General features: G+C 41.8%; 1 protein-coding gene across 1 annotated transcript in view; it reads right to left on the reverse strand.

Moving 5' to 3' along the window:
* Window positions 1-8,685, reverse strand: part of MIPOL1 (mirror-image polydactyly 1) — a 508,657-nt gene extending 499,972 nt beyond the window's left edge. Inside the window, exon 1 of the mRNA XM_036752890.1 lies at window positions 8,638-8,685. The gene's annotated coding sequence lies outside the window, so the exon portion shown is untranslated. The remainder of the gene's footprint in view (window positions 1-8,637) is intronic.
* Window positions 8,686-23,886: the final 15,201 nt, after the last annotated feature.

Genomic DNA, 23,886 nt, shown 5'->3' on the forward strand with positions numbered 1-23,886 from the left:
AAGGAATAGAGGAGAATGGCACAGGGCCCAGGTTTTAAGAGGAAGGTTGATGAAAGGCTTTCAGTTTCTCCCCATCTCTGAAGTGGTGGAAGATTAAGAATAGATCACAAAGGGAAAAGTGGGATTTGGGTATAACCAGCAGAAACAGAGCAGCATGAAACAACTCCACAGAGGATTCAAGGTGAGTCCTGATTACAGGGCAGGAATGGGAAATTCTTAACTTCTGGAAATCAGCTTCTACAAGACCCAGTCAAGTATCCCAGTACCAAATTCTACCAGGGGGAAAATAAGGGTGGGTATCCAGGAAAGCATATCTCAAAGAGGGTAAAATAGGGGTTCACTGGTTCAAAAAGAGGCTAGCATGACACCAAAAGAGATGAGAAGGAAGGGAAATACAGAGAAATAATTTGAGGGTGCCCTTCCCCTGCCCCCCCCCCCACTAGTATTTCAGATCACATCCTACTGCACCTGCTGTCTACATCGAGAATTAGCGCTCCTGGATTTAAAAAAATAAGAAAAGATTTGGACTTACGAAGGAAGATGTCATCCACTTTCAAAGAAACAAAGTACAAACAAGTATAGTACACTCTTACATAGATGCATAAGAATGTATATGCATATGTATGTATATGATTATAGATATCTATGTATGTGTATGTATGTATATCTATATATGTTTATGTGTATATACGAATATGTATATATTATACATATATTGTATGAATATACATATATTCGTTCATATATATAATGTGTGTGTATATATGTGTATGTGTATATGTATATATATATATGCACACATATATATATATACATATATATATATGGGTGCTTAATTGTAGACTTCTTGGGGCAGAAGGAGGGGGAAAAGGAAAAAAAAACAAAGTAAAAAGTGCAGCAGAGAACAAAATAAAACCTACAAGGAAATAAAGAAAAGATGGACAGCTCTAAACGCAATGTGTATTATTTATTATGTAGGCTTTCTTGAAATGGAAATCTATTGTCTTATATTTTGAATCCTCTCTTATGTTCTGCTGTGCACATGGCAATTTTTTTTCCTTTTTTTATTTTGAATTTAAGTTTGTTTCTTTTTTTCTTTTCTTATTTTGTATTTAAGTTTAAAATTTCAAAAATTTGCCAAAAAATAAAAAAAATTATCATTCCTTAGAATAAATTCTGAAGGATACTTAAATTCATAAAGAGTAAGAAAAAGAGTGAGATAAAAACAATATTTCATACAAAGGGGTATTGCAAATTGAAATCAATAATGCAAAAGGATGGATGAGGTAGGGGTCAGGTGAGGGATTAAGTATTCCACTATTTAACTGAGCTCTGAAATAGAAGAATAAAGGAAAATGATCCCTATTTGCAGATGACAAGACAACATATTTAGTAAACATAGAGTAAAGAAGAAATTAATTGAGATTAAATAGCATTGGAAAGATAGCAGGATATCAAAAAACAAATCAACAAAAAATAATAAATATTTCCAGTACTAACAAAAACAAACAAGGAAGAAACGATCAGAGAAATTCCATTCAAACTAGCTACAAAATGCCTACCATATTTCTTAGTTAACCCACTGAGACACCACAAAGTTTATATAAATACCATTTCAGTTGAGTAAAGAAGCCAAACACTACAAAAGACTAAGGAATGAAGTAAGGAAGAAGCAAGCCAAGATGGTGGAGTAAGAAGTTGTTCAGCCCAGCTTCTCCCAATAACTACTCCACAAAGACCTAGACAATGCACCAGACCCAAGTATTGAGTGGGAAATCCAAGTACAAATCACAGTAAGCTATTTTTCCAGCCCAGCTCAGCAAAGGAAGATAGAGGTCTTCAGACAGTGGGGATAGGATTTAGCCAGGACACCTCACTGAGCCTTCCAAGGGCTCTGAACTGAGGCTTGGGTCTGCACCCTATGGCAAGAAGAGGTCCCAGATAAGAGATGGCTGAAGCTACATAGGGTGCAGGAACAGGTGCCAACTGGCAGTTTTGTTGCTCATATCCCAGAACTGGGTCTCAGAATCAATGTGGTCTGAAGAGAGGACATGTGCTTAGGAACAGAGGGCTTGGTCACAGGCCTAAGGCTATGTACTAGGCAAGAAACAGGAAGAGAATCACAGGGCAGTTATGTGACTCTAACCCAAGATCCAGCCCCCATCCCAGTCTCAAGCCTGCAAAAGGATAATAATAATTATATTGTTATATTATATATTGTTTTTAATATTATAGCATTTATACAGAGCTTTAAGGATTGCAAAGCACTTTACAAATATTATCTCATTTAATTTTCACAACAATCCTAAGAGGTAGTCAATATTATTATCCTCATTTTACAGGGTCACACAACTAGTAAGTTTCTGAGGCCACATTTGAACTTAGATCTTCTTGACTCCCATTCAGTACTCTATGCACTATGCCACTGACAGGAATCCTCAAGAATAATCAGGGCAGGGAGTCAGGACCAAAGAAGAGCCTGCCTTCCAGTTATCTGATGGTGATTGTTCCAATAGTAATCAACTGGAGCCCTAACCAGAGGGTAAATCTACAGTTTTCTTGCCTAGACCCCAACCTGGGTCAAGAGCTCGCAAAACTCCAACGAGTAGGGTAACTATCAGATTTTACCCAGATCAGACTGTGGCCCACTGAAACATGGCAAGTCCCCAGCCAGAGCTGCCTCCAAGATCCTTAAGGAAGACATATACTGAGAAAAAGCAGCAGCAGGACACAAGAAAATAGAGAACAGAACCAACTGAGTCCCAGACATTCCCTCCAAAAGTGTGCAGGGTTTGATACTAGCAAAAAATCCAAATTCTGGAAGTAAGGCTTGAAATATGAATCAACAACAGCAACCAAAAATTCCTCCCACGAAAAACTATTATGGAGACAGAGATGCCCAGAACACAAACCCTGAAGAGAATGTCTCCAAAACATGTGGGGTAAAGCACAAAGGAAAACAGTGCGGGCAAAAGTTTAACTAGGATTCCTGGAAGAAATTATACTGTAAATGAGAAAGCTGGAGGGCAAAATTGGAAAAGAAATGAGATCTATAGAAGAAAGACTTGGTTAGGAGAATTAACAGCTGAACACAAGAAGGATAAAGCGTAACCCAAGCAACAGACTCTTTGAACATCAGAATGGACCAAACAGAGGTTAATGACTCCATGAGGCAACAAGGTTATGTTAAAGCAAAGTCAAAAGACTAAAAAAAATGTAAGAAAATGTAAGGTATTCTCATATCAAAAACAACTAATGTAGAAATGTAAGAATCACTAGAAAAAGTATCGTGCACGCGCGCGCACACACAGAGACATACACACATACATATATACACACAAATCTTAATGTTATTGCAAGAAATCATGACAGAAAACTGCCTAGATTTCTTAGAACCAGAGGACAAAGAGGAAATAAAATGTTCCCAAGAACATTACAGACAAAATCCAGAGGTAAAAGAAATAATTGTTCAAGCAACCTGAAAAAGAGCAAAAGTACCAAGAAGACACTGTAAGTATCAAACAAGATTTATCAGCCACCACCCTAAAGAAGTAAAGCAGTAGGAACAGAAGATGCCAAAAGGCAAAAACATATAGACTTAAGACCAAGAATAATTTACCCAACAAAATTGAGTATAATCCTAAAGGAAGGGAAATGGACCCTTAATGAAATAACAATTTCCAAACATTCCTGATAAAAAGATCTGAGTTAAGCAGAAACTAAAATACAAACACAAGAGTTAAAAGCAGCATAAGATAAATACAAGTAAGTAATCATAAGGAAACAAACAAGGATGAAGTATTTACATCTTAATTCAGGGAAAGGATATATGTCCCTTACATTCTAACAGAGAAAAAAGATATAAGTATCCTTCAGATCTCTAATAACAGGATGATGTTGTTCAGTCATGTCCAACTCTTCATGACCCCATTCGGGGTTTTCTTGGCAAAGATACTGGAACGCTTTGCCATGCCTTCTCCAGCTAATTTTAAAGACGAGGAACTGAGGCAAACAGGGTTAAGTAACTTGCCCAGGGTCACACAGCCAGATTTGAACTCAGAAAGATGAGTCTGACTCCATGGCCAGCACTCTATCCACTGAGCCACCTAGCTGCCAAGAGGATCATAGACAGAGTCAAATAAGACAGAGTGTGGAGGGCTGTTGTTGTCACTATCGTTTTTGTTTTAAAGTTTCGATGATCTTAAAAGAAAAAGAAAAAAGTTAAGGCAGAGGAAAAGGAATACACTACGAGGGAGAGGAAGAGAGAATTTTACCTCATATAATCGGGGTACACAAGTAGAAGACTATACAGTTATCCCTTCCACATCCCTGGGGTTAGTGGCACAGTGCCCCACAATCAGGAAAATATGAGTAAAATGTTTTGGCCCTCCCTTTGTACCAGAAAAGAAATCTGAATTTGTTTTCTTCTTTTTTATGGGGTCTTTACAGTACCTTATTACAAAATTTGGGTTAAGTATTTGGTCATAGGCTCTGTGTCCTCTCCTGGTCTTCACATTTTGTTTGCAGCTTCCACAAATCTCCCAAAAAATTCCCATTTAATTTCTTATGCCAACCTGTGATTTATCAAAACTGTGATGGAGAAAGTTGAAATGTGAAAGGGATAACTATATAAAATAAGGAAGAAGGGGAAGGGAGAACATGTGACACTTGAATCTTACTTTCATCTGAATTGGTCAAAGGAGAAAAGAATACACATACATACGTACACACACAGAGTTGAATGAAGAAATTTATTTCACTCAATATGAAAACAGTAGGGAGGGGGCAATAAGAGAGAAAGTAGATTCAAGGGTGGATTAGCCATAAGCAAAATAAACTTTAACCAGAGAGGGTGGATTGCAATAAATAGATAAAAGGAAGGAAAGGTAAAAGTGAATGAGAAAGCAAAGACAGAAAGTGTTATCAACTTTTTCAAGGAGTTTGCTGAGAAAGGAAGGACGGATATAAGACAACAGTTTGGAGGGTTGGAAGGATACAATATTTTTTTTAAGATGGGGGAGATTTGGGGAAGTTTGAAGTCATTTGGGAATTAACCTAAATAGGGAGAGGTTAAAGATTCAAGAGAAAAGAGGAAAGTTTGAGGATATAATTCAACAGAGAAGACAGGAGGGGAAAGGTTCATGTACAGGAGATCTTATTGGCAAAGAGAAGGAACACATTTCTGCCAATGACTACAGAAAAGGAGGAAAGATTAGGAGATGATGTCAAGGGGCTTTGAGATTTTTTTTTTCAGTAAAGAAAGAGGCAAGTTCCTCAGCTGAAAGTGAGGATCATTGTGACGTATTGAGGAGGCTTGAGGAGGGAAGAGAAGGTTTGGAATTGCTTCTGTGGGGAATGAGAGAGTAAATCAATTTTTCAGTCATTTTTCAGTCACGTACAACTCTTTGGGACCCCATTTGGAGGTTTCTTGGCAAAGATACTGGCGTGGTTTGCCACTCCCGTTCCAGCTTATTTTACAGATGAGGAACTGAGGTAAACAGCGTAAAGTGACTTGCCCAGAACTTCACAGCTACTAAGTGTCTGAGGCCAGATTTGAACTCAATAAGATGAATCTTCCTGACCGTGGCCCTGGCACTCTATCCACTGAGACATCTAGCAGCCCATGTAAATGGACTAGGAATGAATAAAAAAAAATTTAATTGTCTTGCAGCAGTGAGAATCCAACCAGTAGAGGTTTGATAACATTTTGTAATTGACCCAGTTATCAGTTGTGCAATTGTAACGGAAAATAATTCTTAAGCAGGTAACTCCCTACATCCATAGACTAGTTATTTCCCGTTATGCAGATAGACTGGAACAACAAATAAATGTAAAGTTTACTTCATAGATGATAATGATGAAGCTATTTGGAAAATTGCTAAATCCAATTATGTGGTACTTTATTCAAAGGAATATGAATTTTGGTTGCTTATACTTCGCAAAATATCTTGGAGTTTGGGGGCTAGATTTTTTTTTCTTTTTTCTTTTCTACTTATATATTCTTTTTTCCCCCAAAACTGGGACAATTAATTCTTTTGTCTCATGTAGTTTTCATTGATGATTTCTTGAAATATAGCTCTGAAAAACCATATTTTGATCCCCATTGGAATTCAAATGGAACTACTAGACTATGCCTTTAAAAGGAAATCACTCTGGCTCTCACTGATTGGCCAATAATATGTGCCAGCCCAAGCCTCACTTGGTTAGTGTTTGGGTTCTGATGGCTCAGAATGAGTGGAAATAGCAATTGTTGTAGTTCCTGGTCCTGAGAGTCTTCTCCTCAAATAGTGATTCTTTTGCCTCATTTCTCAATCACTTTAATCACTGAGTGGGTGTTGCCTCAGACAAACTGAGACCTTTGAAAGACGTTAGTTTAAAAAAGCCAAAGTCTCCCACCACATCTCCGGCCATCTCCAGTCAGTCCTATTTAGCCATTGGACTCCAAATGACTCTGGAGGAGGGAGTAAGGCTGATGACTTTGCAGAGCCCTGCCCCACTTAAATCCAACTCACTTGCAAGTCAAGACATCCTCCTCCTGATGTCCCTGGTCCTCTTTGAGAACAAAGGACAAACAACAACAAATCCAGTTGTTAATCCCACTAAAAACTATAATTAATATAAAACCCAAAATCTCATGGGTCATTTGGAATACAGTGTGAAACAGCATAGAGAATACTAGATTTGGAGCTAGAGATCCTGGTTTCAAATCCTGACTTTGCCACTTACTACCTGTGCAACATTGGGCAAGTAACCTCTCCTGGGCCTCAGTTCCCTAATCTGTAAAATGAAGCATTTAGAGAAGACTTCTAAGGTTCCTTCCAACTCAAAATCTATAATGCTATAACCTCACTTTCCCCAATTCTATAATTAGGGATTTCAACTAAAATGAGGTTATAGCAACATAAAATCCCATAGTTATAAAAGACCTCAGAGATTACCTAATCCAATCCTATATTCAAACAAGAATCCTTTCTTGACAAAATCATTTAATGCTCATTCACCCTTTACCTGACAATTTTAGTGAGGAAGATTACCTGTCAAGGAAAACCATTTGACTTTTGGATAGTTCTAATCGACAGGAAATTTTTCCTAACACCAAACCAAAAAACACCTAGTTTACCCTAGGGGACCAAAGGGAAAAACTCTGTTCCCTTCTAGAGGCAAGTAGCAGACTATATGAAGTCCTGGGCCTGGAGTCAGGAAGATTTGGGCTCAAAATCAACCTCAGACACTTAGCAGACATCTGATCCGAGGCCAAATCACTTATCCAGTCTCTCAACTGAGAGTGAGCCTAATGCTCACAAAATGATTCATTCAAGTCATTGGTAAAAATGTTAAACAGCACAGGACCAATCACTCCATCCATCCACTGGAGAGCTCCTTCTGAGTTGATACCAAACCATTAACGACTACTTTTTGAGTAAGCCATTCAACTAATTACAAATCCCTCTGAAGGTAAAATTATCTAAACCAAACCCCTCTACCTTTTCCTAGAGAACAGCATGAAGCCCTTGATCACCTATAATCCTAAATATAATGGTCATCATTATACATTAAATTTCCTAATTATACTTTTATTATTTTTTTGATACACAAAATGTCATCCTAAAAACTGGTGAGGACACAAGAGGGTAACAAGAAAAAAATCCAGCATTATTTTAGAGCCCAATCGTATAGTGTCCAATTATATAACTAAACTAGATTCCCAAGCCACAATAAAGGTGATTAGAAAGATTGGCCTGTGACTTCAGAATCTCAATCCATGATCTTGCTTCAAAAAATAGCTAGCCTTCTTATCCCGTGTAGTTTAAACACCACCACCACCACTACCCCAAAAAAGTGCTTTAGGCATATTTTCACAAAAAGAGTTGGCTATAAAGTTGCACCACATTGTCATCACTGCAATGTTGTAACACTATGTCTTTCAGTTTAGCTTAGTTGATTTAGAGACCAGAAGGTAATTCACCAACAGAGCTGGGTATCACTGCTTTCTAGACGAAGAACCCTAGGACAATGATGTTCAAAATATTACTCCTATTTACATGGCCCCATTCATCCAAGCAGCTCCACGTCCTTGAGGTCACCTCCTTAACCTTCACAAGTTGGACGAGAGGGCTTCCTGATAGTTCTCAAATGTAACAAATGAGAGAAATGTAGCACGGAGAGGGGTTAAATCATTTGCTCGAGAACACACAGCATTGTCAGTGGAAGAATTAGCCCCGAAGCTCGAATCCCTCAAGGGCCTGTTTTATTAAGCGTCAGCCTAAAGAACCCCAACTTTTAAAACTCTGAGCTGGCTCCCCGCCGCCAAATGCCACTCAACAGGGTGCAAAGCGGGGAGAGAAGAGGGGAAGGCTACAAAATCTCTAATCTCTTCATACAGATCGCCACACGAGGGAGGACCCCCACACCTCCCCGATCCCATCCCTCTCCTCCCTCCCAATCATCCCCAAAGCCCGGCGGCAAATGAGAACAAGCAGCATGGACTAAGTGCCGGAGGACGTGGCAGCGGGTGCCTCAACTCCCCACTTCTAATCCTCCAACGAATGGTTCTCGGCGGGTCGGCAAGAGGCCAGAATCCAGCCTCCTCCCCCTGGCCCCACCACAGCCGCCCAGCCCCGACGGCTATCCCTTTACCTGCGCTCCGCCCGGCACCTCCCCCAGCCCCGGTGAGTTGCGCGCACTCAGAGTTTTTCTACTCCGGACGTGTCGTCGGCCAAGTGGCCAATCGTGGCTCGAGAAACGGCCGGCGCCCCGCCTCCTTCTCCTCGCTCCTCCCCCAATTCTACTCCCTCGCCCAGCGGCAAAAAAACAATCTAAGGTCGGCGGAAAGTGGAGCGTGCGCGCTCCCGGAAAGGACCGAAAAGAAGAGCCAAAAGAATTTTGTTCTAGCACGCGCCGGGCCCGGAAGGGGAGGGATGGAGAGGCGGTGTGGTCGGGGTTGGGAGGGATTGAAGGAGTGTGCGCAGTCGGGTTGCGTGGCTGGTCTCCTGTAAGGGACGGGAGATGGGCGCTATGGAGTGGGTAGAGAGCTTGAAAAGCTCGGAGAAATGTGATATGGGAAAGGGGAGCGAGCTCTGTTTGGTCTGACACTTGAGTGGGTTAAAAAGGAAAAGGAAGGCTAAAATGGAAAACCCATCCTGGGACCTGCTAAGGAGTAGCATTTGTTTGTTTTTGTACGGGAGCGCTTTCAGGAAACAAGAGATCCATGGCTGGATGGAGCCTCCCATGATCTTAACACTAGGTGGCGTGTTTTTAATTCTCTCCTGAGCATTGCCAGTGAATGGGAATTGATTGTAAAAAAAAATTATTTGAGGGATAAGGTCTTGACTAGTTCCACAGTAGGAGGTGTTGTGGGGGATAGTGAGGCACCTTCTGGGAGTAGGCAGAGCCAAATTCTCCCTTGGGCGGGGCCTTCCCCTTGGCCACACCTCTCCCTCCACCCCCTTTCTCTTCCCTTACACTGGGTTTGACAACAACAACTTGCTTTGTCCTGAGACAGAAGGGAAAACTCCCGAGTTCAGTTTAAAGTTCTGCCACCTGGGAATGCAGCAGGAAGCTGAATCACTGTCCTAGAGCCGGGCCATCTCATATCACCCCCTCAAGGTTCTTGGGGATCCTGATGGACTTCGGTGGGTGTTACTTCTCCGTAACTGCCTGCAGAATCCTGAATCCGTTCATTTCCCCCGAGGCTAGGCGGCAATTCTATTTAACCACTTAACATCAATAAGCTTTTACAAAGGGACATTTACCTCAAAGACACTAGATAGCAAGAACCGAAGCATAACTATTTCTCCCTAAAAGCTCAGGGACTCAGCTCAATTCCTGCATAGCATAGGCCCTATCAAGTTCATGTCCAGATGCGACATGATTACCTTTTAAGTCTTGAGGTTCTGTTGGAATGGGGTACCCAGGAGTTGGAAGTTGGGTTTTCCAGCCAAGACTCCCATTCCAGGATTCCTGATCTCTCAAACTAACCCTTCGCCTTTGTTGTTCTTCAATCTTTCAATGCACGCTTCTGTTTCATGTTAACATTGACACTGTGTGACCCTGGGCAAGTCACTTAACTCTGCCCCAGTTTCCTCATCTGTAAAATGAACTGGAGAAGGAAAGGGCAAACCCCTCCAGGATCTCTGCCAAGAAAACCCCAATGGGGTCAAGAAGAGTCAGACACCACTGAAAAACCCTTTACCTAGAATAGCTTTTAAGCTTGCATTTATGCTTGGACTTTAAAGATTGCAGCATTCTTTACAAATTTAAGATCCTCAGAACAACCTTAAACGTAGGTCCTATTGAAGGGGTAAAGCAAAATGATGATTTTAGGGAACCATAAGTTTCTAGGGGTGCTTGTGACCCCAAAATACCTACACGACAGATCCTGCCAAAAGAATTCGACTCAAACTTTCTCAGCCAAGGGAAAAGATAAAGTTTATTAGGGACTCACCATAATGGGTTGTCTTAAGAAATCCCACTCTTTGTGACACCTGTTTTCACAAGCGGGCCAGATTCAATCTGAGCTGAGGTAGATTGAATCTGAGCGCCTTCATGGAGGCAAGATGGTGATTATATACACAAAGATTGTAGGAGGGATTGAAGGGTGATCTGGGGTGACTAGAGGAGGGCTTTAGGGAGGGTCCTGAGGAGGAGTCTAAGGAGGACAAGATGAGGTCAGACTCCAGCAACCAAGAGAATGGGATTAAGGGTTGGAAGTAGCTGAAGGCATGGATACTGATAGTATCAAGGGTGGGAAGTCGCTGGACAATAAAGGGCGAGACTAGGTAGAGATTTGGGCCTAATGATAATGAAAGGCTTATGGCCTTAGGGAAAGGCCAGATCTAGTTGGAAAATTCAAGGACAATTCAAGGAGGCTCCCAGAGACTGTATTCCAGATTCAAGGGGGTTCCCAGAGACTGTGCCCTCATCACTATTATTATCTTCATTTGACAGATGAGGAAACTGAGGCACTCCAGGGTTAAGTGGCTTGTCTAGGGTCACCCAACTAGCCTCGGAGGCAGGATTTGAATTCAGGTCTTCATGATTCCCAGGGGCAGCATTCTACCACCTAGCTGCCTGCTAGAATGGAAAAGAACAAAGGCAAAAGGCAAAGGACAGGGGCAGCTAGGTGGTACAGTAGATAAGAGCACAGGCAAGAAGTCAGAAAACTCTCAGTTTCCTCATCTGTAAAAATGAGCTGGTGAAGGAAATGCAAAACACTTCAGCATCTTTGCCAAGACAACCCCAAAATGGGGCCATGAATGTTGAGGTTTTGAGGTTAGGGATGCTGTGACCCCAAAACAGCAACTTGCAGGTCCTGCCTGAATGAATTCGACCCAAGCCTTCTTTCAGCCAAAAATATTTCAGAAAAATAAAGTTTATCTAAAATCTGCCATATTGGCTGACTCTTAAGGACTCTTAAGGAATCTCAGCATTGACTAGACTCTTAAGGAATCTGAGCATTTGTGACGCTTATAATGGCAAGTGGGCCGGACTGAATTTGAGCACCTTCATGGAGGCCTAGATGGATCTTATCTACAGAAAGACTGTGGGAGGGATCTAGAGTTGACCAAGTAGTCTGGGATGATTGGAAAAGGGGTCTAGGAAGGATCTTGATGGGAGTGGCCAGTAGTCTGGGATGACTAGAGGTCAGAGGCCAGGAACCAAGATAGGATTAAGTGTGGGAAGTAGCCAAGGCAATCTGGAGATAACAGACCTTGGAAGGCTAGACTAGTAACAAAATTGGGCTGAGCAATAATGAAAGGCTTATAACCTCAGGCAAATGCCAGGTCAAGTGGGAAGATTCAAGGAGAGTCTACAGGGTTTCCAGAATCGGTAGACAAATGGGACCCAAATTCTTTTTTAGTAAGGGGCAAAGGTCTTGGCTTGGGCCAGTACCCAGTCAATGAAGAATAGAACACTACTGAAATCACTGAATAACAGCAACAACAAAGGACAGAGGCCAGTTATTCAGAGCCACATGGCCTTAGAAAGGAAATCAAACAGTAAGCAGATCAGAATAGGTTACTCAGTGTCTACCTATGCTCCACAGTCCTATCAACATGATGGGGTGCAGTCTCTGGGAATCCCCTGGAACTCTCCTTGAATCTTCCTACTTGATCTGGTCTTTGCCCAAGGCCATAAACCTTTCATTATCTAGGCCCAAATCTCTACCTAGCCTAGCCCTCTATTGTCAAGCTGCTTCCCACCATTGATCCTATCAAAATCCCATTCTCTTGGTTCCTAGAGTCTTGACCTCTAGTCACTCCAGTCCCATAAAGATCCGGCTTAGACTCTTCAAGACCCTCCCTAAACCCCTGCTCTAGTCACCCCAGACTATATGACCACCCCTCAATCCCTTCCATAATCTTTCATATATAAGCTCCATCTTGCCTCCATGAAAGCACTCAGATTCAATCTGCCTCAGTTCAGATTAATCTGGCCTACTGGCATTAGCATCACAAATGCTCAGGCTCCTTAAGAGTCAACCCAATATGGCCAATCCTTAATAAACTTTGTTTTTCCTTGGCTGAGGCTTGAGTCGAATTCATTCAGCAGGACCCGGCATGTTGGTACTTTGGGGTCTCGAGCACCCCTAAAAACATATGGTTCCAAAATGTTTAGGGTTAAGGGAGATGAGGTCCAGGAATCCCAAGACTGGAGTTCCCAGATGGGGTCATTGAGAGGGAGTGCCCCTCAAAGACCCGAGTGCTTGAGAGAGTCGGGTTGGGGCCATCTGGAATGAATTCATGATCTCAAACATTCTTCAAGTCAAGGAGGCACAGATTTATTACACTTTATGGCAGGCAAGAGTTCTTAGGGAACCTGCAACCTTACAAGACTACTGGGAAAGTTTAAATATGAGATTTGGGGGTGAAACCTGTCAATTAGGTGTTTTGAGGGGGGATTAGGGAATGGTTAAGGGGTGGTCAGTTCTTAAAGGAATATGCATTTTTTGTATCTACTGCACAGGTATCTTACCCAGAGTTCACTGGGAAATAGCCCAAAGAGGGGCTACCTGGGGGTGTGGTTTTCACTGTGAAACATCACTAAGTCAATCAAAGGTCAGGGCTGGCTGGAGATATCCAGGTTGCTTCCGTCAAATGTCTTGTTAGACAAGATTAATGCAAGAGAGTATACATTTGACTATGTCTAGGATGCATATCAGGAAGGTCAGTAAGTAGTAAATATTGTTATGATCCAGTGCACAGCCAATTAGCAATACATAGGCAGTCGGACCAATAAATTCTATATGTGCAGCTGGCTACAGAATCAGGAGGAGAGATAAGTGTTTTCCTAAGGAATGCTGCCCTTGAACTGGAGAGAGACTGCTAGGGCCAATGCTTTGAAGCTAGGGAAAGATGTGATTTTAGAACTGGAGTCCAGGCACAGGCACCCAAGCAGTGGCTAAGGAGAAATGTGATGTTAGAATTAGGGTCCAAGCATAAGCACCCCATCACTACCTCATCATTTTTCTTTAACCTCACCATCTGCACATGGCACATCATCCCAAGGCATTCTGTACATATTCCAGACCCCCTTTAAAGGAAGTTCATCTAAATGTATGAATTATTGAAATCACAATAGCTCATGGTAGAGCACTGGACTTGGATACTGGAAGACCTGTTCAAATTCTGCCCCCAAATAATACCTGTGTGATTCTGACCAAGTTACTTGATCTCTCTGGTCTCTGGTCCAGTTTCCTTATCTGTGAAATGAGGAGGTTGGACTCCTCAAGAAGAGTTTGGGCAGTTCAGCCTTTGGTACCTGGGCAAGATCACCAAACTCAATACTCACCCCCAGCTCCAGAGAGAGTGAAAGGTCTAGAAATCAACAGCAGGCAGCACAGTTCCCATTTAGCTGCCTGGCAAGAACCTATACCAATGTGCTTTATGAAAAGGGGGGAGGGGTATTTGGCACTTTATGGGAGGAATGGAAGTTCAGCTGAGGGCAAGGAACTTGGCTTGTAAATGTATCAGTCATCATGCCCTTTAAAAAGTGAACATTGAGAAAGGGATGGGGTGAGGAGAAGAAAAAGTGACTTCTCCAGGAGAGTAGAGGAATGGGATAGAATCAATATCCCTAAGGGTTCCAGATTCCTTTTCCACTCCTCACTCTCTGATGGCCCTACTCTTAGTGTCTCAGTCCTTGTATTCTACCACCTGTTCACATGTCCCTTTGTCTTGTCTAGTGTTTTCTAGTTTTCTTCTCCTCTCTTCACCTGCCCCCACAATGCTGGGGATTTTTATCTTTGTTCTTTGTCTCAGGTTCCACTGTTCATTCTCTGGGGTCCTGTTTACCACACCCACCAATACATTCCACCCCCTTCCTCCATTATAACACTCTGAGCTCCCAAGGCCCCTATACCTCAGATGTCATTTAAACACAAATAAAAAGCAGACCAGTGAGCAGGGTAAAACCATCCAGAAGTAGGATAACCTTGAGGATTCTCTGCTCAAAAGCAGCCAGTTCCTGCGGCAAGATCTCCAGGGAAAGTGATTTAGAGGAAGATGCCTGCTGCCGTGCCTTCTAGCACTGATTGTGACAGCTGGTGCAGAGGCTCTGCTGACTCTGCTAGTGCAGTTCCCAGCGCAATACCGAATGGTGTCATGCAGAAGAAGAGGACCCCACAAATGGCCACCCTGAAGCTGGCTCTAAAGTCCTCTAAGACCTCTAAAGTCTTTTCCAGATCCAAATATAGGATAAGTATTTAGGCAACTTCTAGACTGCAAGTTATAAAGAAAACTTCACAATAGCTTAAGTTCTTGGTAATTAAATAGGCACTGACTTTCCCATTGGTGAATAAATTTTGGAGAGCTAAGAGTGCTATTGAGAGATGACCTAATTACATTTTTTTCTATAGGCTCCATTTTATTATGTATTGTCTTATTGATGAGGTTAAAGAAAATGATGAGGGTAGGGAACCATGTTTTTAGGGATGCTCGAGACCCCAAAATACTGACATGCCAGGTCCTGCTGAATGAATTCGACTTAAGCCTTCTCAGCCAAAGAAAAACAAATTTATTAAAGATTCACCATAATGGGTTGTCTTAAGAAATCTCACCATTTGTCACACTTGTTTTCACAAGCAGGCAAGATTCAATCTACTGAGCTAGATTGAATCTGAGCGCCTTCATGGAGGCATGATGAGACTTATATACAGAAAGATTGTGATAGGGATTGAGGGGTGATCAAGTAGTCTGGGGTGAGTAGAGGAGGGGTTTAGGGAGGGTCCTGAGGAGGAGTCTAAGGAGGATCTTGATGGGCCTGGGGTGACTAGAGGTCAAGACTCCAGGAAACAAGAGAATGGGATTTTGATGGGATCAAGGGTGAGAAGCAGCTGTACAGTAGAGGGCTAGGCTAGGTAGAGATTTGGACCTAGATAATGAAAGGCTTATGGCCTTAGACAAAGGCCAGATCAAATGGGAAGATTCAAGGAGAGTTCAAGGGGCTTCCCAGAGACTGTACCCCTATCATTATCTTTACTGCAGGCTGACTTCCCTTTCTACATCTAATTGTTCTAAAAGAAGGGGTTTTTTTTTGTTTTTTTTTGTTTGTTTGTTTTTTGCTAAGGAGGACTTTGGTAGTGATGAGGTCAGAGTTGGGAGAGCTAGTTCAAGAATTCACTTAGACCTTCTGTATAGCCGTTAGGAGCTTTATTCACACAAAAGCAGCTGGCTAACCCTGGAACAAGGGCTAGCAATTTTCAGAGGCACAGAGGCTTATTTTTGTAAGGATGGGATAAGGGAGACAAAGGGAAATTTTATGACCCAGGGTGGGGGGGGACGGACAAGGAATTCCATGGTCCAGGATAAGGGAAAGCTTGGTTTCCAGATAAGGGGAGGAGACTTGAGGGCACGAAGGAAAGAGCAGCTCAACTCTTAGGGCACCTTTGTGTCAAGAGACTTTGGGCATCTTCAAGTTAGGGAATAAACCAGGGAAAGGGCAATTCAACCTTTAGGGCATCTTTGTATCCACATCAGTAGCCCAAGGAAGTCTGTCCCTTTTCTCTATCTTGTCCGTCAGTCGTGTATACAAGAACATACAGCTTCTTTTATAATAAGTGATAAGTATACTTTTTTGTTTTAGCAAATAGATATTACCTTTCTAGTGTGACCAATTAGCCTCACCTAAAGAATGGTTAGGTGAATGATAGACTGGTATAAATTACACTAGTCAAAATGTAACAGACACACATGTTCATCATCTCCTGATGGGATGTGTTTCACTCTGGGAGAATAAGCTGCAGTTGTCCCTGTGTCTGTGTCCTGCGATGGCTTATGTGCAATGGCTAAGTCAGGAACCCGGGAGAATTCATGCAACCATCATCTCTCACCTCCAGCAAGCTACGAACATACCACATACAGCTTTTCATGGGCAAGCATTGATTTCACATGAAAATAAAATCAGTATAAAGGAAGAAATTTAAGGATAATGAAGAGATTAATCAAAAATGGAAGGCAGATTGTGCACTATTATCTCCTAGAAAGATTTAGTCAAGAGTTACTCTGGGGAAGCTAAGTGAGTTATGGTAAAGCCAACTATTCACTACTATATGAGTTCTTAACCTGAATTCATTAACTAGTTTTTTTTTTAATATTTACTTTGATAACTGTTGTTATTGAGTCATTTTGGTCACATCCAACTCTTTGTGCCTAAGATACTTTCTTGGCTAAGATACTGGAGTGGTTTGCCATTTCCTTGTCCAGGTCATTTTACAGATGAGGAACTGAAATATATTGGGTTAAGTTACTTGCCTGGTATTACACAGCTAGTAAGTGTCTGAATCCAGATTTGAACTCAGATCTTCCTGACTTCAGGCCTGGCACTCTATTCATTGTGCTACCTAGCTGATAATTGTATTTCAATATAGTTTCCTTTATGTGTTTCATTAATGCATTTAAAAACATTCTCAGAAGTCCATTGGTTTCCCCATACTTCCAGAGGGGTCCATGGCACAAAAAAACGTGAAGAATTCCTGCTCTACGCTTAGTCCCAGTCACAAATAACATTACAATCCATTGGCTTCCCTGCTGCAACTCAACTCCTCAGATTCTTTTCTTTTAAAATCTCTTCCTGCTTACTTAGCACATTCAGTGTCTGTGATAATGTCTCAGTCTTTCCCAGGAGAGTGAACTGCGACTCCCAAAATGCTTACCTAGGACTCTGTCACTGAACCACAGTTGAGGCAAAAACAAAACAAAACAAAAAACCACTCTAATTCATTTTTAGACTGGACAAAGAAAAATAAAACCTGGATCCATCCAAGCAAAGGAAGGAGGCTGGAGAGGAAGGAATATACCAGGGAGAAAATAGTCCCAAGCAAACTTCCTGATCCTGAAAGGAGAATTAAAATGGGGGAAAAAATAAGAACAAATATTTGAATCTAAGAGGGTACTCATCAACTGCAGAACTGAAAGTGATGGAATATTATAGTGCTGTAAGAAATGCCAAAAGAGGTGATTTCGGAGAATTCTGGGTAGTATGAGCTAATTCAGAACCAGGCTCATACATGGACAACAACAACGTAAAGCAAAATAATTTTGGAAGACTTAAGAACTCTAATGAAAGCAATGATGAATGTCTCCAGAGGACACATGACAAAGAATGTGACCTACCTCCTGACAGAAGCACTTTACAAATATTATCTTATTTGATACTGACAACAACCCTGGGAGGTAGGTGTTACCATTTCCCCTATTTTATAGTTGAAGAGAGGCAAACAGAAGTTAAGTGATTTTTCCGGTGTTCCACAGCTAATAACTTTCTGAGACTGGATTTGATTGGTTTTTCTGATTCCAGGCCCAGCACCACTGACTTATCTAGCTCTACTTGCATAGAGAAAGAGACATACATTTTTGGACATGGTCACAACATGGATTTGTTTTGATCATGACCAGGCTTATTTGTTACGAGGCTTTCCTCCTCTTTATCTTGGGTTTTAATTGGATTTGAGGAATAACAGTTTAAGAAATGAGTGAGAAATAAAATGAAGGAATATGATTTTCCTAGGAATTTGGCTATGAAAAGAGACATATAATAGGATAACTTAAGAGAATGGCAGAGTCAGAGATCCTAACATATTTGTAAATAGTAATGAAGAAGATAAAAAGAGTTAAGAATAAATGAATGGAGCATTTATTAGAAACTTATGCTATACAAAACACTGTGATACGCACTGGGAATACAAATAGAAAAGTAAGATGGTCCATGATCTCAAGGAGCTCACATTCTTTTTTTTTTTCTTTAATATATTTAGTTTTCAGCATTGATTTTCACAAGAGTTTGAATTACAAATTTTCTCTCCATTTCTACCCTCCCCCCCACTCCAAGAGAGCGTATATTCTGGTTGCCCTGTTACACAGTGTCACTCCACTCCCCTCCCATCCCCTTTTCCCTTTCTTTCTTGTAGGGCAAGATAAATTTGTATGCCCCATTACCTGTGTATCTTATTTTCTAGTTGCATGCAAAAATTTTTTTGTTGTTGTTTTTGAACGTCTGTTTTTAAAACTTTGAGTTCCAAATTCTCTCCCCTCTTCCCTTCCCACCCAACCTCCCTAAGAAGTCAAGCAATTCGGGAGCCAAGATGGTGGCAGGAAACCAGAGACTAGCGTGAGCTCCCTGCTGAGTCCCTCCAAAAACCCATAAAAAATGGCTCTGAACTAATTCTAGAACTGCAGAACCCACAAAAACAGCAGAGGGAAGCAGGGCTCCAGCCCAGGACAGCCTGGATGGGCTCTGGGTGAGGTCTATCTCACACAAAGCTGGGAGCTGGGAGCTGGGAGCAGAGCTGAGCAGAGCCCAGTGTGAGCAACACGAACCAACCAGACCAGGAGCCGGGCAGAGCAGGCCCTAGCGCCGTGAATCAGTGAGCTGCGGCAGTTACCGGACTTCTCAACCCACAAACACCAAAGACAGCGGAGAAGGTTAGTGGGAAAAGCTGCAGGAGTGGAAGGAGTTCGAAGTTGGGCTACTGGCCCCAGGGGCAGCAGAGGTGGGGCAGCTATAGCTGCAGTTCCTTCCAGCCCCAGGCCCACCTGGTGGAAGGAATTAAGTGGTGAATCACAGCAGGAGTGCACAGCCTGCTGAAGATTTAAGCCCAGTCCGGGTTGGGGGTTCTTGGGGAAGGAGTAGTGCTGGTGTGATGGGGCAAGCACCTCCCCCCCAAACGTGGAACATAGAACTCTCTAGTCTACAAGCAGTAATACCCCACTGAAAAACTCAAGGGTCAAGTTAGATGGTTGGAAATATGGCCAGGCAGCGAAAATGTACCCAGATTCAGTCTCAGACTTTGGATTCTTTCTTTGGTGACAAAGAAGACCAAAACATACAGATGGAAGAAGTTAACAAAGTCAAAGAGCCTACAACAGAAGCCTCCAAGAAAAACATGAACTGGTCCCAGGCCATGGAAGAGCTAAAAAAGGATTTGGAAAAGCAAGTTAGAGAAGTAGAGGAAAAATTGGGAAGAGAAATGAGAAGCATGCGAGAAAACTATGAAAAACAAGTCAATGACTTGCTAAAGGAGACCCAAAAAAATACTGAAACATACACTGAAGAAAACAACACCTTAAAAAATAGACTAACTCAAATGGCAAAAGAGCTCCAAAAAGCCAATGAGGAGAAGAATGCCCTGAAAGGCAGAATTAGCCAAATGGAAAAGGAGGTCCAACGGACTACTGAAGAAAATACTACCTTAAAAATTAGATTGGAGCAAGTGGAAGCTAGTGACTTTATGAGAAATCCAGATATTATAAAACAGAACCAAAGGAGTGAAAAAATGGAAGACAATGTGAAATATCTCATTGGAAAAACCACCAACCTGGAAAATAGATCCAGGAGAGATAATTTAAAAATTATTGGACTACCTGAAAGCCATGATCAAAAAAAGAGCCTAGATATCATCTTTCAAGAAATTATCAAGGAGAACTGCCCTGATATTCTAGAGCCACAGAGCAAAATAGAAATTGAAAGAATCCATCGATCACCTCCTCAAATAGATCCCAAAAAGAAATCTCCTAGGAATATTGTTGCCAAATTCCAGAGCTCCCAGATCAAGGAGAAAATACTGCAAGCAACCAGAAAGAAACAATTTGAGTACTGTGGAAACCCAATCAGAATAACCCAAGATCTAGCAGCTTCTACATTAAGAGATCGAAGGGCTTGGAATACGATATTCTGGAGGTCAATGGAGCTAGGATTAAAACCTAGAATCACCTACCCAGCAAAACTGAGTATCATGCTCCAAGGCAAAATATGGATTTTCAATAAAATAGAGGACTTTCAAGCTTTCTCAGTGAAAAGACCAGAGCTGAATAGAAAATTTGACTTTCAAACACAAGAATCAAGAGAAGCATGAAAAGGTAATCAAGAAAAAGAACAAGAAAAAGAAATTGCAAGAGACTTACTAAAGTTGAACTGTTTTGTTTACATTCCTACATGGAAAGATGACCTGTGTGATTCATGAGACCTCAGTATTAGGGTAGCTGAAGGGAATATGCATATATATAGATATAGATATAGATATATATGTATAAGTGAATGTGTATGTATGTGTATATGTATGGATATATATATGTGTGTATATATATATATATATTGCTTGACTTCTTAGGGAGGGTGGGTGGGAAGGGAGGAGGGGGGAGAATTTGGAACTCAAAGTTTTAAAAACAGATGTTCAAAAAAAAAATCAAGCAATTCAACAGAGGCCACATGTGTATCATTATGTATAACCCTTCCACAATACTCATGTTGTGAAAGACTCGCTGTATTTTGCTCCTTCCCAACCCATCCCCCTTTACTGAATTTTCTCCCTTGACCCTGTCCCCTTTCAAAAGTATTTCTTTTTGATTACCTCCACCCCCATCTGCCCTCCCTTCTATCATCCCCCCCTTTTATTTATCTTCTTCTTCCTCCTTTTTTCCTGTGGGGTAAGTTACCCAATTGAGTATGTATGGTATTCCCTCCTCAGGTCAATCTGATGAGAGCAAGATTCACTCATTCCCCCTCACCTGCCTTCTCTTCCCTTCCTACAGAACTGCTTTTACTTGCCACTTTTATGCGAGATAATTTACCCCATTCTATCTCTCCCTATCTCCCTCTCTCAATATATTCCTCTCTCATCCCTTAATTTGATTTTATTTCCTTTAGATATCTTCCCTTCATCTTCAACTCACCCTGTGCCCTCTCTCTCTCTCTCTCTCTCTCTCTCTCTCTCTCTATATATATATATATATATATATATATACACACACACATACACACACACACACATATATATATGTGTATATATATATATATATATATATATATATGCATATTCCCTTCAGCTACCCTAATACTGAGGTCTCATGAATCATACAGGTCATCTTTCCATGTAGGAATGTAAACAAAACAGTTCAACTTTAGTAAGTCTCTTGCAATTTCTTTTTCTTGTTCTTTTTCTTGATTACCTTTTCATGCTTCTCTTGATTCTTGTGTTTGAAAGTCAAATTTTCTATTCAGCTCTGGTCTTTTCACTGAGAAAGCTTGAAAGTCCTCTATTTTATTGAAAATCCATATTTTGCCTTGGAGCATGATACTCAGTTTTGCTGGGTAGGTGATTCTAGGTTTTAATCCTAGCTCCATTGACCTCCGGAATATCGTATTCCAAGCCCTTCGATCTCTTAATGTAGAAGCTGCTGGATCTTGGATTATTCTGATTATATTTCCACAATACTCAAATTGTTTCTTTCTGGCTGCTTGCAGTATTTTCTCCTTGATCTGGGAGCTCTGGAATTTGGCAACAATATTCCTAGGAGATTTCTTTTTGGGATCTATTTGAGGAGGCGATCGATGGATTCTTTCAATTTCTATTTTGCTCTGTGGCTCTAGAATATCAGGGCAGTTCTCCTCGATAATTTCTTGAAAGATGATATCTAGGCTCTTTTTTTGATCATGGCTTTCAGGTAGTCCAATAATTTTTAAATTATCTCTCCTGGATCTATTTTCCAGGTCGGTGGTTTTTCCAATGAGATATTTCACATTGTCTTCCATTTTTTCACTCCTTTGGTTCTGTTTTATAACATCTGGATTTCTCATAAAGTCTCTAGCTTCCACTTGCTCCAATCTAATTTTTAAGGTTGTATTTTCTTCAGTGGTCTTTTGGACCTCCTTTTCCATTTGGCTAATTCTGCCTTTCAGGGCATTCTTCTCCTCATTGGCTTTTTGGAGCTCTTTTGCCATTTGAGTTAATCTATTTTTTATGGTGTTGTTTTCTTCAGTGTATTTTTCAGCATTTTTTTGGGCCTCCTTCAGCAAGTCATTGACTTGTTTTTTATGGTTTTCTCACATTCTTCTCATTTCTCTTCCCAATTTTTCCTCTACTTCTCCAACTTGCTTTTCCAAATCCTTTTTGAGTTCTTCCACGGCCTGAGATCAGTTCATGTTTTTCTTGTAGGCTTTTGTTGTAGGCTCTTTGACTTTGTTGACTTCTGGCTGTATGTTTTGGTCTTCTTTGTCACCAAAGTAAGATTCCAAAGTCTGAGACTGAATCTGGGTGCGTTTTCACTGCCTGTCCATATTCTGAACCAACTATCTTGAGCCTTGAGTTTTTCAGCGGGGTATGACTGCTTGTAGACTAAAGAGTTCTATGTTCCAAGCTTGGGGGGATGCGTCAGCTCTGCCACACCAGCACTCCTCCTTCTCCAAGAACCCCCAACCTGAACTGGACTTAGATCTTCAGCAGGCTCTTCACTCCTGCTCTGATCCGCCACTTAATTCCTCCCACCAGGTGGGCCTGGGGCCGGAAGCAACTGCAGCTGTAGTTCTGTAGCTGCCCCACCTCCTCTGCCCCCAGGGCAGTAGGTGAACTGCGAACTCCTTCCACTCCTGCAGCTTTTCCCACTAACCTTCTCTGTTGTCTTTGGTGTTTGTGGGTTGAGAAGTCTAGTAACTGCTGCAGCTCACTGATTCAGGGCGCTAGGGCACACTCCGCCCAGCTTCTGGTCTGGTTGGTCCATGCCACCCACCCTGGGTTCTGCTCCGCTCCGCTCCCAGCTCCGTGCACGATAGAGCTCACCCAGAGACCATCCAGGCTGTCCTGGGCTGGAGCCCTGCTTCCCTCTGCTATTTTGTGGGTTCTGCAGTTCTAGAATTGGTTCAGAGCCATTTTTTATAGGTTTTTGGAGGGACTCGGGGTGGGGGGAGCTCATGCTAGTCCCTGCTTTTCAGCCGCCATCTTTCAAGGAGCTCACATTCTAATGGAGGAGATAACACATATGAAAGGTTTCAGCTGCAAGTCATATGGAAAGGTTCCATGGGCCTTAGGTTGCAGTGGCAAAGCAGATGGTAATGCCTTTTCTTTGATGTCATTTCTTCTGATAAAAGTGAAGAAAAGGCCAAAGTCTCCCACCACATCCAGGGCCATCTCCAGTCATCCTGACCTATGTCTTGCCACTGGACTGGGAATGATTCTGACAGAGAGAGTGAGCCTGATGACTTCCAATGCTCTGCATCACTTAAATCCAATTCACTTGCCAGTCAAGATATCACCTTCCTGACGTCACTGATCCTCTTCAAAAATGAAGGACAAACAACAATCTGTGGTAGTAGTAGCTGCCCCACTGGGGACCCAACTGGCCAGTTCCAGTTGGGCAATGCTCCTTCTTTTCTTCCCTCCTTCCATCCTTCCTCCTTCTGTCCTCTATCCTTCTGTCCTCCTTCTCTCCCCTCCCTCTGTCCTCTTGGGGAATCATACCCTTACATGTGGATGCTCTGCCCAATGGAGTATAAATTTTGATCACTTAAACCTTTCAGGATATCTTGGGGTTTGGGGCTCAATTTTTTTCCTCTTCCCTACTTATTTATTCTACCTTTTTCTTTCTTCAAAAAACTAGGACAATTAACTCTTTTCTC

The sequence above is a fragment of the Trichosurus vulpecula genome, chromosome 3, assembly GCF_011100635.1.
Source record: "Trichosurus vulpecula isolate mTriVul1 chromosome 3, mTriVul1.pri, whole genome shotgun sequence".
NCBI classification, from domain to species: Eukaryota; Metazoa; Chordata; class Mammalia; order Diprotodontia; family Phalangeridae; genus Trichosurus; species Trichosurus vulpecula.